The sequence below is a fragment of the Suncus etruscus genome, chromosome 1, assembly GCF_024139225.1.
Source record: "Suncus etruscus isolate mSunEtr1 chromosome 1, mSunEtr1.pri.cur, whole genome shotgun sequence".
In the NCBI taxonomy this organism is placed as follows: Eukaryota; Metazoa; Chordata; class Mammalia; order Eulipotyphla; family Soricidae; genus Suncus; species Suncus etruscus.
In genome coordinates this window covers 72,480,878-72,495,435 of record NC_064848.1, presented here as the reverse complement: position 1 = coordinate 72,495,435, position 14,558 = coordinate 72,480,878, and the positions used below count along the sequence as shown (strand labels likewise).

Sequence of the window (14,558 nt, the reverse complement as noted above, 5' to 3'; positions counted from 1 at the left end):
GCATAATTCATTATGACCTTTTACAGATATTCAGACAATTATTTTAATTTTGAAATTACGAGGAAAGGTGAAGAAGAAGAAACTAGGGGAGGTATTGTCCAATGACTTACAGAATGGTGCTCCACATATTTAATTCCACATTATTCTAGGGGTTTTACCTACACCACACCATACATCTTAGTAACATTATTTATTCACTTACAAGACATCAAGTAAAGTCTTATCATGAAGTAGGCAGTAGTAAAATGTTTGCATTTTACTTATTACAGAGCTCTTTGACAGCTTGCTTCTTCATCCAAGTATGGGGATTTGTTGTTATTGTTGTTTTTGTTTTAGGACCACCCCTGGCTGAGCTCTGGGCTTACTCTGAGTTCTGCATTCAGGGATCATTCCTGGTGGGGCTCAGGTGACAATATGGGGTTCCAAGAGTAAAACCCAAGTAGGCTGTGCAAAGAAAATGTCTTACCCTTTCCTACCTCTCCAGGATCTATGAGATTTGATAGATTAAATAAATGATCTTCCTGTGCTTTTATTTTCTATTTGTAAAGCAGAACCAATCAGGTTTCTGAGACCACTGTGCCGATGAAATAATAATGACGGTACAAGTAAAGTACCTATAGTAAACAAAGTAAATGTTTACTAATTTTTTTATGAAAAGTTTTCAAATGTGGAGAAGGCAGTAAAACGAGTGGGAAAAAACATAGTCTTATAGTTTAGCTTAAGAAGAGAGGCAAGACTAGGAATAGCTAAAAGTAAAAAAGTTAAAATATTATAAATAATGGAACTTCTATTTTTTTATACCAAGAAGTATCTATATCTTATGATAATGATGATATAATATAGGACTAACAATGGCATATCTAGTAGAAATTTAGCCTTGGGTGTTAGTCTAATGATATATCAGATCCTCCTAGTCCAAAAGATGTTGAATATTATTTATGAATTTAGGAACTAAAAATAGCGTAATGGACCCGGAAAGATAGCACAACGGCATTTGTCTTGCAAGCAGCTGATCCAGGACCAAAGGTGGTTGGTTCAAATCCCTGTGTCCTATATGGTCCCCCGTGCCTGCCAGGAAATATTTCTGAGCAGACAGCCAGGAGTAACCTTTGAGCACCGCCGGGTGTGGCCCAAAAACAAAAAAACAAAACAACAACAACAACAAAAATAGCGTAATCCATTTGAATCAAGGTAAGTACTCAGTCTCATGAGCATGAATTTATTTCTTTACTTTCTGGTAAAACATGTTTGTTAATAGCATCTAATGTACAAAAGTTGAATCAGGTAAAGATGAAAAATAGATTTTGTGATTAAGGTACAAATGAGCAGTAATACAGGAAAAAAAAAAGAGCAAGTTGATTCTATATATTATTATATAAAGAAGAGTATTGTTTTCTGTTTTTAATTTTGTTTTGTTTTGTTTTGGGGCCACACCAGTGATGCTCAAAAATTACTCCTGGCTATGCGCTCAAAAATCGCTCTTGGCTTGGGGGACCATATGGGACACCGGGGATCGAACCAGGTCCATCCTGAAACAGCTGCATGCAAGGCAAATGCCCTATCACTGTGCTATCGCCCTGGCCCCTTAATTTATTTTTTAATTGAAGCATTTTGATTTACAAAGTTACTCATAGTTGAGATTTTAGATGTACAATATTCTATCACTAATCCCACCACCAGTGTCAATGCCCCTCCACCAATGTTCCCAGGTTCCTTCTATTGTCGCCTCCATGTTCCTTCCCAGCCTGTCATCTTGATAGGCACCTTTTAAAGTTTGGTTGTTAAAGTTTGGGTCTCATGATTTCAGTGTTGTTGACGCTATGGGTTGGATATTTAGCTCAGTGTATGCAAACTCAATTCTGAAAATGAGCAGAGGAGTAAAAAAATTCCAAGAGATAAAATTATAAAACATTTCTAGTGTCAGCAGAAAAGAAGATACTAGTTTGAAGCCTCAAGTGAATCTGATAAATCACTAGTAGCAAAGGGCCCTGAGAAGCTGGGTCACAAGTTCCTCTGCATCCTGTAGAGGTAATACCAAAATGAACAAAAAAATCTCTACCTTTTCTCAACAATGCTTAGTACAAAGATCACTTATGTTTTTGTCTTTACTCTCATAATGAAAGTATTTGGGTGATCATTCAAAAATTATTTTTTTGTCCCCCATTCACAATACAGACCAGGCAAAGGGCCTGGGTTGAGGTGTATATGGGGTGCATTTACTGTACCTCATCTTTTCTATACAGTCAGTGTAAAGAATACAGCCTGTGGTAAGCATTGGGAGGCCTTATCTTTTCTCTTTTTTTTTATTTTATATTTATCTATATATATATATATATATAAACCTTCACCAGTGCAACATTCCCATCACCAATATTCCAAGTGTCCTTCCTCCCCACCCCACACCGGCCTGTACTCTAGACAGGCTTTCTAATTCAAAAATTAGTCGTTTAGGGCCCGGATGGATAGCACAGCGGTGTTTGCCTTGCAAGCAGCAGATCCAGGACCAAAGGTGGTTGGTTCGAATCCCGGTGTCCCATATGGTCCCCCGTGCCTGCCAGGAGCTATTTCTGAGCAGACAGCCAGGAGTAACCCCTGAACACCGCTGGGTGTGGCCCAAAAACCAAAAAAAAAAAAATTAGTCGTTTAATATCAATTTGTAGGGCCACAAAAAACATGATTTTGAGGTGAAGACTGGGGATCTATATACTACGGATGCACACACGTGCACACACACACATATGCATATATTTATTGTTAGTTTTGGGACCAAATCTGTAGTGCTCAGGGCTCTAAGCTCAGTGCTCAAGGATCACTCCTGGTTGAACTGATGGTGCTGGGAATTAAACACGGGACAGCTGTGTGCAGTACCCACTGTGCTGATTGGTTTTCTATCCACTGTTTCTAGCTGGGTAGAAAATAGTTGGAGTGAAGGAGCTAAAAACTCAAAAAATTAATTTTTTTTTAATCCCTGATGCTCAGGGATTACTCCTGGCTATGCACTCAGAAATCACTCCTGGCTTTGGTGGGGGAACCATATGGGACGATGGGGGATCTAACCGCAGTCCATCCGAGGCTAGCGTGGGCAAGGCAGAGACACCTTACCACTTGCACCACCACTCTGGCACCAAAACTTTAATTTTTTTTTGAGAAAAAAAGAAGGTAAGAAATTATGAAAACGGGAGTGAAAGAGTTAAAGGTACAGCTACAGGATGGTTCTGATCTAGTCAGTAAAAAGATCATGAGTCTAATTGGCTCATATCTGTCATAACATCTGAAAGGCTAAACCATTTTCTAGTGTCTGAAACATTGATGTTATTTATTGATTTTTCTGGGGTGGGTTAGGTAATTATAATCTTCACCTAATATTTTTGTATTTATCAACACCGACCTTTTTATACCTGTAATATAATGATCATGACATTTGTATTTGTCCAAATGCATGAAAAGTATAAAATATGAGGCTGGAGCGCTGATGCAAACAACAGGGTGTTTGCCTTGCCCGAGCTAACCTAGGACAGACATGGTTCCATTCCCCTGGGTACCATATGGTCCCCAAGCCAGGAACGATTTCTGAGTGCATAGCCAGGAGTAACCCCTGAGTGTCACCGGGTGAGGCCCCAAAACCAACCCCCCCCAAAAGTATAAAATCTAAAGAGATTTTTTAAAAGAAAATAGGGTCAGAACAGTGGTGCAAGCGGTAAGGAGTCTGCCTTGCCTGCGCTAGCCTAGAATGGGTCGCGGTTCGATCCCCAGCATCCTATATGGTTCGGCAACCAGGAGCGATTTCTGAGTACATTGCCAGGAGTAACCCCTGAGCATCACTGGGTGTGGCCCCCAAACAAACAAACAAACAAAAAAGAATTCCTGGGACTGGAGATGTAGTACAGGTAGAACATGCTCGCCTTACATGTTGCCCATCGTAGGTTGAATCCCAGGCTCCATAGATAGCCCCAGCACAGATAGAACTCAGTCCTGAGTACAGAGCCAAGAATAGCCCCTGAGCACTTCTAGGTGTGGCCAATACCTGAATTGCTGCTACCTCCCACCTAAATCATAAAATAATTCCCTAACCTGGAGAGCAACACTTGAAAAAAATCTTGGAAACAAAATCAACCCCAAATCCAACTTTTTCGAGGGCAAGGTTAGTGTATAAAAGGCAAGAACTTTACTATGATCTTACTGGTCCTCAAGTGACACTTTTAACCATGCAAACAAACACATATACACACAATATATGTATTTAGATACATGTTATTGGTTTGGGGGTTATACCTGGCTGTGCTCAGGGGCTTCTCTTGGTTGGTGTCATTCCCATGCAGACCAAGGATCGAACCTGGGCCTACTTCATGCAAAGCATGTGCTCCAACCTTTGAGCAGTCTTTCCAACTCTAACCCTATATTTTTGTCCATTCAGTTCTCTATGACAACCTCCCTTTTTAAAGAAAGAGTGTATTATCATTTAATCCTTTTTTATTTTTTGGTGGGGAGTGAACCCTGTCAGGGTTACTCCTGGCTCTGCACTTAGGAATCACTCTTGGCAGAACTTGTGGTGTGTGTGTGTGTGTGTGTGTGTGTGTGTGTGTGTGTGTGTGTGTGTGTGTAAACCTATGTGATTCCAGGGCATTGAACAACAGTCAGCTGTGTGCAAGGCAAGTGTGTGTGTGTGTGTGTGTGTGTGTGTAAACCTATGTGATTCCAGGGCATTGAACAACAGTCAGCTGTGTGCAAGGCAAGTAACTTAACTCCTGTTCTATCTCTCTAATCCTTTTCAATCTTAATATGAAAATGTTATCTTTTGCTTAGATGTTTTTCAACTTTAAGAAACATAGAGATATGGATAATCCTCTTTCTAAAGGTTGTCTCTAATTCTATTACTTTTCTCTCCCTCTTTAGAAACTACTGCTCTGAATTTGGTATTCATTATTTCAGTGAATATTTTGCTATTTTTGTCTCTTACCAATATATGAATCCATAAGCTAATATTGCTTTACATGATTTAAATTTTTATATAAATACTTCTGCTTGAATCACTTGCCATTTTTTTAATCAAAGCAATATTCTTGAAGTTTATCCAAGCTGCTTTTGTTCATACATTTTCACTAAATATTCTGTCATATGAAAGTAATATATTGAATTTATACTCCTCTAGAGGAATACTTAGAATGTTTCTCATTTTTCACTCTTAGCATTAATTTTTCTTGTATATAATTCCTGTATATATTTCCTAATATACAAGAATGTTTAAAACTGCTGGGCTGAAATTATTCTCTAAAGTAGCTATTCCAATTTATTTTCATAATATGTCTTGTTTTACTACTTCTTGACACCCTTGATATTGCCACACTACCTAACTTTTGCCACATAATGAGTATATGATTGTTTAACTATCATTCTGTTTAAGGGAAAGTGTTTTTGTAGATTGCCTTCTCTTTGAATAACCTTTCAGTGTTGTCTAATCATTTTCAACTTAGTTATTGATCATTTTCTTACTGATCTGTATAAATGAATTATTTATATGCTCTGGACTAACTCTTGGCTTATTTTCTTTTAATTTTTATTGTGACCAAAGTGCATGCAAATCTTTCACTGCATCATTTATGGTACATAGTGACAATGAATGAGGGGCATTCCCACCACCAGTGCTGTCCTCCCTCCGCCCCTGTTCCCAGCATGTATTCCATATCTCCCTCCGTTACTCCCCAGAATGCTAGTGCAACTGGTCTCCACTTTACAGCTTGTTGTAGATTGAGTATCCATTCCACTGTCATTGGAGATAAAAAGAATAAGAAAAAAGGGAGAGACGGGCCCGGAGAGATAGCACAGCGGTGTTTGCCTTGCAAGCAGCCAATGCAGGACCAAAGGTGGTTGGTTCAAATCCCAGTGTCCCATATGGTCCCCCGTGCCTGCCAGGAGCTATTTCTGAGCAGACAGCCAGGAGTAACCCCAGAGCACCGCTGGGTGTGGCCCAAAAACCAAAAAAAAAAAAAAAAAAAAGGAAAAAGAAAAAAGAAAGAAAACAACTTTGGTAACAACTATCAAAAAAAGAAAGAGTGGGGCCGGGAAGGTGGCGCTAGAGGTAAGGTGTCTACCTTGCAAGCGCTAGCATAGGACGGACCTTGGTTCGATCCCCCAGCGTCCCATTTGGTCCCCCCAAGCCAGGGGCGATTTCTGAGCGCCTAGCCAGGAGTAACCCCTGAGCATCAAAAAAGAAAGAGTGGAAAAAAATGGAAGAACAAAGAAAAAAATACACCCGACAAATAAAAATAAATCACCAAATAATAACCACAAGAGTGAAAAAGAGAAAAGTGGAAGAAAAAGGAGAAGGAAAATAAAGTAAAAAACTAGCAAACCAAACCAAAACAAGAAAAAGTAGGGGTGCTGGAGTGGCAGGGTTTGGTTTTCCCACCACTTTTTTTTTTTTTGCATAGGCACAGTAAGCATTGGGGAAGATAAGGGAATTCCCATGGTCTAAGAGATTCAGGTTTTCTCCATCCTTGAAGCATACCATCATGGGATCAACCCCTGGCTCCATATATACTCATTACCCCATCCCAAAGGTTTTTTTGTGGTGCCAGGAAACTTTCCTCTCAGTTGTGTGAGAGAAAATCAAGCCACTGTAGCTAGCGATCTTGGTATTTGCACAGGTTATAGGTCAGGGTCTAGGATAGAGTCTTTAAGATTCTAGAGGTTCCTATCCATCATTGTTATTGTGTTCAGTCTTCTGTAACACTTGCTCCCTGTTTTCGTTCAGTCCCTAAGCCGAAGCCTAGGATATTATGGATCCAAAGGTTCTGCTCGGTCTCTATTTTCCAAGTTGGGCCTCTGCAATAAGACATCTTGTTGTTGTTGTTGGAGTCCTGGGCTACAGCCTAGGGTAGAGTTTTCATCATTGGTCCCAAGGTAGGTTCTGTTCAGTCACAGTTGTCAGAGTCAGTTTTCTGTTGTTGGTGCTCTTATTTTTCACAGTTCAAAGGACGATAGCTCTTCTGATTTCCATTTAGTGTTAGGTGATGTGATAGGACAACCTGGTCTTAGGTCAAGTTGTCCTTTCCTCGTTGTCATATCAAAACTGGCACAAGTTGGTGCCAGAGCAGTGTTATAAAATCTCCCAATGGAACTTAGCTCCTGGTATTGTTGCCCGGAGCTGTATCAGTTCTAAGTCTGGGATCTGGGGTTTGGGATTGGACTAACACTGTCCAGTCTCCTGGAGACTGCGTTGTATCCACATGACACATGTTCAGGATGGAAGGCACCCTTCTGCTATAAAAAGTGTGAGTTCTTATTCCTAGAAGATGTCTCAAACTCAAATCCAAGGCCTGTGTTACGAAAAGTACCATGGCTTTTACTCCCCACAAGAATATATCAAAAGACCTAATTGGGAGTCTTATACTGCCTATAGAAGCTCAATACCTGTATAATAATACATCTTAAGATGTGTATTCTTAAATATACAGGTAGCCTCCTCCACCACTTGTTTTATTCGTAAACCTTTTCTTTTTAACTCAGTTTTATTTATTTGTTCTATTTTAATATATACATTTTTTCTCTTTCCTTACCATTTTTGTTGCTGCTTGGTACAAAAAGCCTTGACTGGGATAAAAGCTCAGATCAAAACCAGACCACAGAGACTGTATGTGCAGCCTGTCATCCTTACCCAGAATAGCACCAGCAACACAGTATGACACTATACGTTTTTGTATGGGCACAGTAAAAAAAAGGGGGGAAACCATAGACACAAGATCTTATCTTCTAGGGATTGGCTTTTTTTTTTTTTTTTTTTTTTTGGTTTTTGGGCCACACCCGGTAATGCTCAGGGGTTACTCCTGGCTATGTGCTCAGAAGTTGCTCCTGGCTTGGGGGACCATATGGGACACCGGGGGATCGAACCGCGGTCCGTCCAAGGCTAGCGCAGGCAAGGCAGGCACCTTACCTTTAGCGCCACCGCCTGGCCCCTGGCTTATTTTTTTTTTTAATTTTTTTTTATTTAAACACCTTGATTACATACATGATTGTGTTTGGGTTTCAGTCATAAAAGGAACACCACCCATCACCAATGCAACATTCCCATCACCCAAGTCCCAAATCTCCCTCCTCCCCACCCAACCCCCGCCTGTACCCTAAACAGGCTCTACATTTCCCTCATACATTCTCAATATTAGGACAGTTCAAAATGTAGTTATTTCTCTAACTAAACTCATCACTCTTTGTGGTGAGCTTCCTGAGGTGAGCTGGAACTTCCAGCTCTTTTCTCTTTTGTGTCTGAAAATTATTATTACAAGGGTGTCTTTCATTTTTCTTAAAACCCATAGATGAGTGAGACCATTCTGCGTTTTTCTCTCTCTCTCTCTGACTTATTTCACTCAGCATAATAGATTCCATGTACATCCATGTATAGGAAAATTTCATGACTTCATCTCTCCTGACAGCTGCATAATATTCCATTGTGTATATGTACCACAGTTTCTTTAGCCATTCGTCTGTTGAAGGGCATCTTGGTTGTTTCCAGAGTCTTGCTATGGTAAATAGAGCTGCAATGAATATAGGTGTAAGGAAGGGGTTTTTGTATTGTATTTTTGTGTTCCTAGGGTATATTCCTAGGAGTGGTATAGCTGGATCGTATGGGAGCTCGATTTCCAGTTTTTGGAGGAATCTCCATATCGCTTTCCATAAAGGTTGAACTAGACAGCATTCCCACCAGCAGTGGATAAGAGTTCCTTTCTCTCCACATCCCCGCCAACACTGTTTATTCTCATTCTTTGTGATGTGTGCCATTCTCTGGGGTGTGAGGTGGTATCTCATCGTTGTTTTGATTTGCATCTCCCTGATGATTAGTGATGTGGAACATTTTTTCATGTGTCTTTTGGCCATGCGTATTTCTTCTTTGTCAAAGTGTCTGTTCATTTCTTCTCCCCATTTTTTGATGGGGTTAGATGTTTTTTTCTTGTAAAGTTCTGTCAGTGCCTTATATATTTTGGAGATTAGCCCCTTATCTGATGGGTATTGGGTGAATAGTTTCTCCCACTCAGTGGGTGGCTCTTGTATCCTGGGCACTATTTCCTTTGAGGTGCAGAAGCTTCTCAGCTTAATATATTCCCATCTGTTAATCTCTGCTTTCACTTGCTTGGAGAGTGCAGTTTCCTCCTTGAAGATGCCTGTAATGTCCTGTAGTGTTTTGCCTATGTGCTGTTTTATATATCTTATGGTTTTGGGGCTGATATTGAGGTCTTTAATCCATTTGGATTTTACCTTTGTACATGATGTTAGCTGGGGGTCTAAGTTTAATTTTTTGCAAGTGGCTATCCAATTGTGCCAACACCACTTGTTGAAGAGGCTTTCCCTGCTCCATTTAGGATTTCCTGCTCCTTTATCAAAAATTAGATGGTTGTATCTCTGGGGAACATTTTCTGAGTATTCAAGCCTATTCCACTGATCTGAGGACCTATTCTTATTCCAATACCATGCTGTTTTGATAATTGTTGCTTTGTAGTACAGTTTAAAGTTGGGAAAAGTAATTCCTCCCATATTCTTTTTCCCAATGATTGCTTTAGCTATTCGAGGGTGTTTATTGTTCCAAATGAATTTCAAAAGTGTCTGATCCACTTCTTTGAAGAATGTCATGGGTATCTTTAGAGGGATGGCATTAAATCTGTATAATGCCTTGGGGAGTATTGACATTTTGATGATGTTAATCCTGCCAATCCATGAGCAGGGTATGTGTTTCCATTTCCGTGTGTCCTCTCTTATTTCTTGGAGCAGAGTTTTATAGTTTTCTTTGTATAGGTCCTTCACATATTTAGTCAAGTTGATTCCAAGATATTTGAGTTTGTGTGGTACTATTGTGAATGGGGTTGTTTTCTTAATGTCCATTTCATCCTTATTACTATTGGTATATAGAAAGGCCATTGATTTTTGTGTGTTAATTTTGTAGCCTGCCACCTTGCTATATGAGTCTATTGTTTCTAGAAGCTTTTTGATAGAGTCTTTAGGGTTTTCTAAGTAGAGTATCATGTCATCTGCAAACAGTGAGAGCTTGACTTCTTCCTTTCCTATCTGGATTCCCTTGATATCCTTTTCTTGCCTAATCGCTATAGCAAGTACTTCCAGTGTTATGTTGAATAGGAGTGGTGAGAGAGGACAGCCTTGTCTTGTGCCAGAATTTAGAGGGAAGGCTTTCAGTTTTTCTCCATTGAGGATAATATTTGCCACTGGCTTGTGGTAGATGGCCTTCACTATATTGAGAAAGGTTCCCTCCATTCCCATCTTGCTGAGAGTTTTGATCAAGAATGGGTGTTGGACCTTATCAAATGCTTTCTCTGCATCTATTGATATGATCATGTGGTTTTTATTTTTCTTGTTATTGATGTTGTGTATTATGTTGATAGATTTACGGATGTTAAACCAGCCTTGCATTCCTGGGATGAAACCTACTTGATCGTAGTGGATGATCTTCTTAACGAGGCATTGAATCCTATTTGCCAGGATTTTGTTGAGGATCTTTGCATCTGCATTCATCAGTGATATTGGTCTGTAATTTTCTTTTTTGGTAGCGTCTCTGTCTGGTTTAGGTATCAAGGTGATGTTGGCTTCATAAAAAGCTATTTGGAAGTGTTTCTGTTTGTTCAATTTCATGAAAGAGTCTTGCCAAGATTGGCAGTAGTTCCTCTTGGAAAGTTTGATAGAATTCATTAGTGAATCCATCTGGACCTGGGCTTTTGTTTTTCGGCAGACATTTGATTACTGTTTTAATTTCATCAATGGTGATGGGGGTGTTTAGATATGCTACATCCTCTTCCTTCAACCGTGGAAGATTATAAGAGTCCAAGAATTTATCCATTTCTTCCAGGTTCTCATTTTTAGTGGCGTAGAGTTTTTCAAAGTAGTTTCTGATTACCCTTTGAATCTCTGTCATATCAGTAGTGATCTCTCCTTTTTCATTCCTGATACGAGTTATCAAGTTTCTCTCTCTCTCTTTCTTTGTTAGGTTTGCCAGTGGTCTATCAATCTTGTTTATTTTTTCAAAGAACCAACTTCTGCTTTCGTTGATCTTTCAGATTGTTTTTTGAGTTTCCACTTCGTTGATTTCTGCTCTCAGCTTTGTTATTTCCTTCTGTCTTCCTATTCTTGGGTCCTTTTGTTGAGCATTTTCTAGTTCTATTAGCTGTGTCATTAAGCTACTCAGGTAAGCTCCTTCTTCCTTCCTGATGTGTGCTTGCAAAGCTATAAATTTTCCTCTCAGTACTGCTTTTGCTGTGTCCCATAAGTTCTGAGAGTTTGTGTCTTGATTGTCATTTGTTTCCAGGAACCTTTTTATTTCCTCCTTGATTTCATCTCGGACCCACTGGTTATTGAGCATGAGGCTGTTTAACTTCCAGGTGTTAAAGTGTTTCTTCTGAGTCCCTTTGGAGTTCACAAATAATTTCAGAGCCTTGTGGTCAGCGAAGGTAGTCTGCAAAATTTCTATCCTCTTGATCTTATGGAGGTATGTTTTATGTGCCAGCATGTAGTCTATCCTGGAGAATGTCCCATGTACATTGGAGAAGAATGTGTATCCAGGTTTCTGGGGATGGAGTGTCCTATATATATCCACTAGGCCTCTTTCTTCCATTTCTCTCCTCAGGTCTAGTATATTCTTGTTGGGTTTCAGTCTGGTTGACCTGTCCAGTGTTGACAAAGCCGTGTTAAGGCCCCCACAATTATTGTGTTGTTGTTGATATTATTTTTCAGATTTGTCAACAGTTGTATTAAATATTTTGCTGGCCCCTCATTCGGTGCATATATGTTTAGGAGAGTGAATTCTTCCTGCTCTACGTACCCCTTGATTAATATAAAATGTCCGTCTTTGTCCCTTACAACCTTCCTGAGTATAAAGTTTGCATTATCTGATATTAGTATGGCCACTCCAGCTTTTTTATGGGTGTTGTTTGCTTGGATAACTTTTCTCCAGCCTTTTATTTTGAGTCTATGTTTGTTCTGACTATTCAGGTGCGTTTCTTGTAGGCAGCAGAAGGTTGGATTGAGTTTTTTGATCCATTTAGCCACTCTGTGTCTCTTAACTGGTGCATTTAGTCCATTGACGTTGAGAGAAAGAATTGTCCTGGGATTTAACACCATCTTTATTTCAAAATTTGGTGTGTCTTTTGGGTAGTCTTGTCTTAGATTAGGTCTTTCAGTTCTTCTCTTAAGAGTGGTTTTGTGTCTGTGAAGTTTCTGAGCTGTTTTTTGTCTGTGAAACCATGTATTCTTCCATCAAACCGGAAAGTGAGTTTTGCTGGGTATAGTATTCTGGGTGAAGCATTCATTTCATTCAGTCTTGTCACAATATCCCACCACTGCTTTCTGGCATTGAGCGTTTCTGGTGACAGGTCTGCTGTAAATCTCAGGGAAGCTTGCTTGAACATGATTTCCCCTTTTGATCTTGCTGTTTTCAGAATTCTGTCTCTATCTGTGGGATTTGTCATTGTGACTAGGATGTGTCTTGGGGTGGTTTTTCTGGGGTCTCTTTTGGTTGGTACTCTTCGGGCATGCAGGATTTGATCACATATATTCTTTAGCTCTGGAAGTTTCTCTTTAATGATGTTCTTGACCATTGATTCTTCCTGGAAATTTTCTTCCTGGGTCTCTGGGACTCCAATGATTCTTAAGTTGTTTCTGTTGATCTTATCATAGACTTCTATTTTCGTCTGTTCCCATTCTTTGACTAATTTTTCCATTGTCTGCTCATTTGCTTTAAGTTTTTTGTCCAATCTCTCCTGCTGTATGGAATTGTTATGTATCTCATCTTCCACAGCACCAAGTCTATTCTCAGCTTCTGATACCCTGTCCCAGAGCTTATCCATTTTGTCATTCACTTCGTTTACTGACTTTTTCAGTCCTGTTAGTTGACATGTTATTTCAGTTTGGAGTTTTGTCATTTCTGCCTTCATATTTTCTTGGTTCTTATTAGTGTTCTGTTCAACTCGATCCATGGTTTCTTGGAGTCTGTTGAGCACCTTCCATATTGCTAGTCTAAAGTCCTTATCTGAGAGGTTGATTAGTTGTTCAGTCATTATCTGGTCCTCAGAATTGTCATCTTCATTCTCTATGTCTGATGCTGGCCTGCGTTGTTTCCCCATTGTCACACTTGTATTGTGGGTTTTTCTACGTGTTGTAGTGGTATTCATTGTCTGTATTATGTAGGCAGCACACTCCTCTGGCTCCTCCCTTTCTGGATGGGCTGACTTGCCTCTAAGGGAGGGGAGTCCTCCGTGGATGAAGCCTCACACTGGGTCAAATCTTGGGCCCGAGCATGCAACAGAGAAGACAGTCCAGAGAGAAATGTTTGCTTCTGTGATATAGCGCCGTTCTTAGTGTGATTTTTCCTTCTTGTTGCAATGGAGTTCTTTCCTTAGAAAGAGTGCACAGCGGCGTAGCGAAGCGGAGCGGCCGTGCTCCTCTGAGCCTCTTTTTGCCCCACTCGCAAGAGTTTCACGCAAGAGGACAGTAGACAGACATAGACAGGTCACACTCACAGTCTTTCACAGCTGAGCCCCACTGGGCCGGTGTACTTTCGCGGATTTTCCCCGCCTGGTGTCACACACAGGGAGCCAGCTTTTGCAAAGGTTAGCCGGTTTTTATGCTCTGAAGTCCCTCCCTGAAAATGGCGTCTGGGCGAGCGAGGTTTCTGGAGGCTCTTTTTGCCCCACTCGCAAGAGTTTCACGCAAGAGGACAGTAGACACACATAGACAGGTCACACTCACAGTCTTTCACAGCTGAGCCCCACTGGGCCGGTGTACTTTCGCGGATTTTCCCCGCCTGGTGTCACACACAGGGAGCCAGCTTTTGCAAAGGTTAGCCGGTTTTTTTGAGGCTTATTTTTTTTAACAAATATATGTTCTCTTTGTTTATCTTGACTTATTTATGCTCTTCCAGAAGAAATGAGTTCATAATCTAAAAGATATTTGTTTTCTTAGCATGATATTAAAAATTATCCTAAGCAACCACAGCTTACAAAAATTTTATTGGTCTGATTTCATACATAAAACTTCTAGCAGCAACATACTTTTCATCAGAGCAGAGAACCAGCTTTTTGTTTTGCTGATTTTTTAGATGGTTTCTATTCACTTACAATTATTATCTTTTGTTTTTTTGGGGGGACCATACCCAACAGTGCTCAGGGCTTACTCCTGGGTCTGCATTCAGGGATCACTTCTGGTAGGCTCAGGTGCTGTGGATCAAACTCAGGTTGGCTGAGTAAAAGGCAAGTGCTCTACCTACTAAACTATCTTTCCATCCCCCTTTTCATTAACATTCCCCTTTTCCTTAATTTCTAAGTTTTCCTTTTGTTGGTCTTATTTAGATGCTTTATTTGTAGAGTTATGTATAGATGTGGGTGCTTTCTTGATTCCTAATGAGTGCTTACATTGCTCTTCACAATGTTTGTGCTGTGTCCCATATATTCTGCTAGCTCATATCTCCACTTTTGTTTGTTTCCAGAACTCTTCTTTTTTCTTTTTTGTGGTTTTTGGTCTACACCCAGCGCCACTCAGGGGTTACTCCTGGCTCTGTGCTCAGAAATTAC

At 40.1% G+C, this 14,558-nt stretch overlaps 1 protein-coding gene and 1 non-coding gene across 2 annotated transcripts in view; both read right to left on the bottom strand.

Annotated features, from left to right (window-relative positions):
- INVS (inversin) overlaps nt 1–14,558 on the bottom strand; it is a 162,985-nt gene that overhangs the window by 72,568 nt on the left and 75,859 nt on the right. The gene's annotated exons all lie outside the window — the stretch shown is intronic.
- On the bottom strand, nt 2,152–2,284 carry LOC126031341 (small nucleolar RNA SNORA51). The gene has a single exon (XR_007503279.1). It is a non-coding gene; the product is annotated as a small nucleolar RNA SNORA51 (small nucleolar RNA).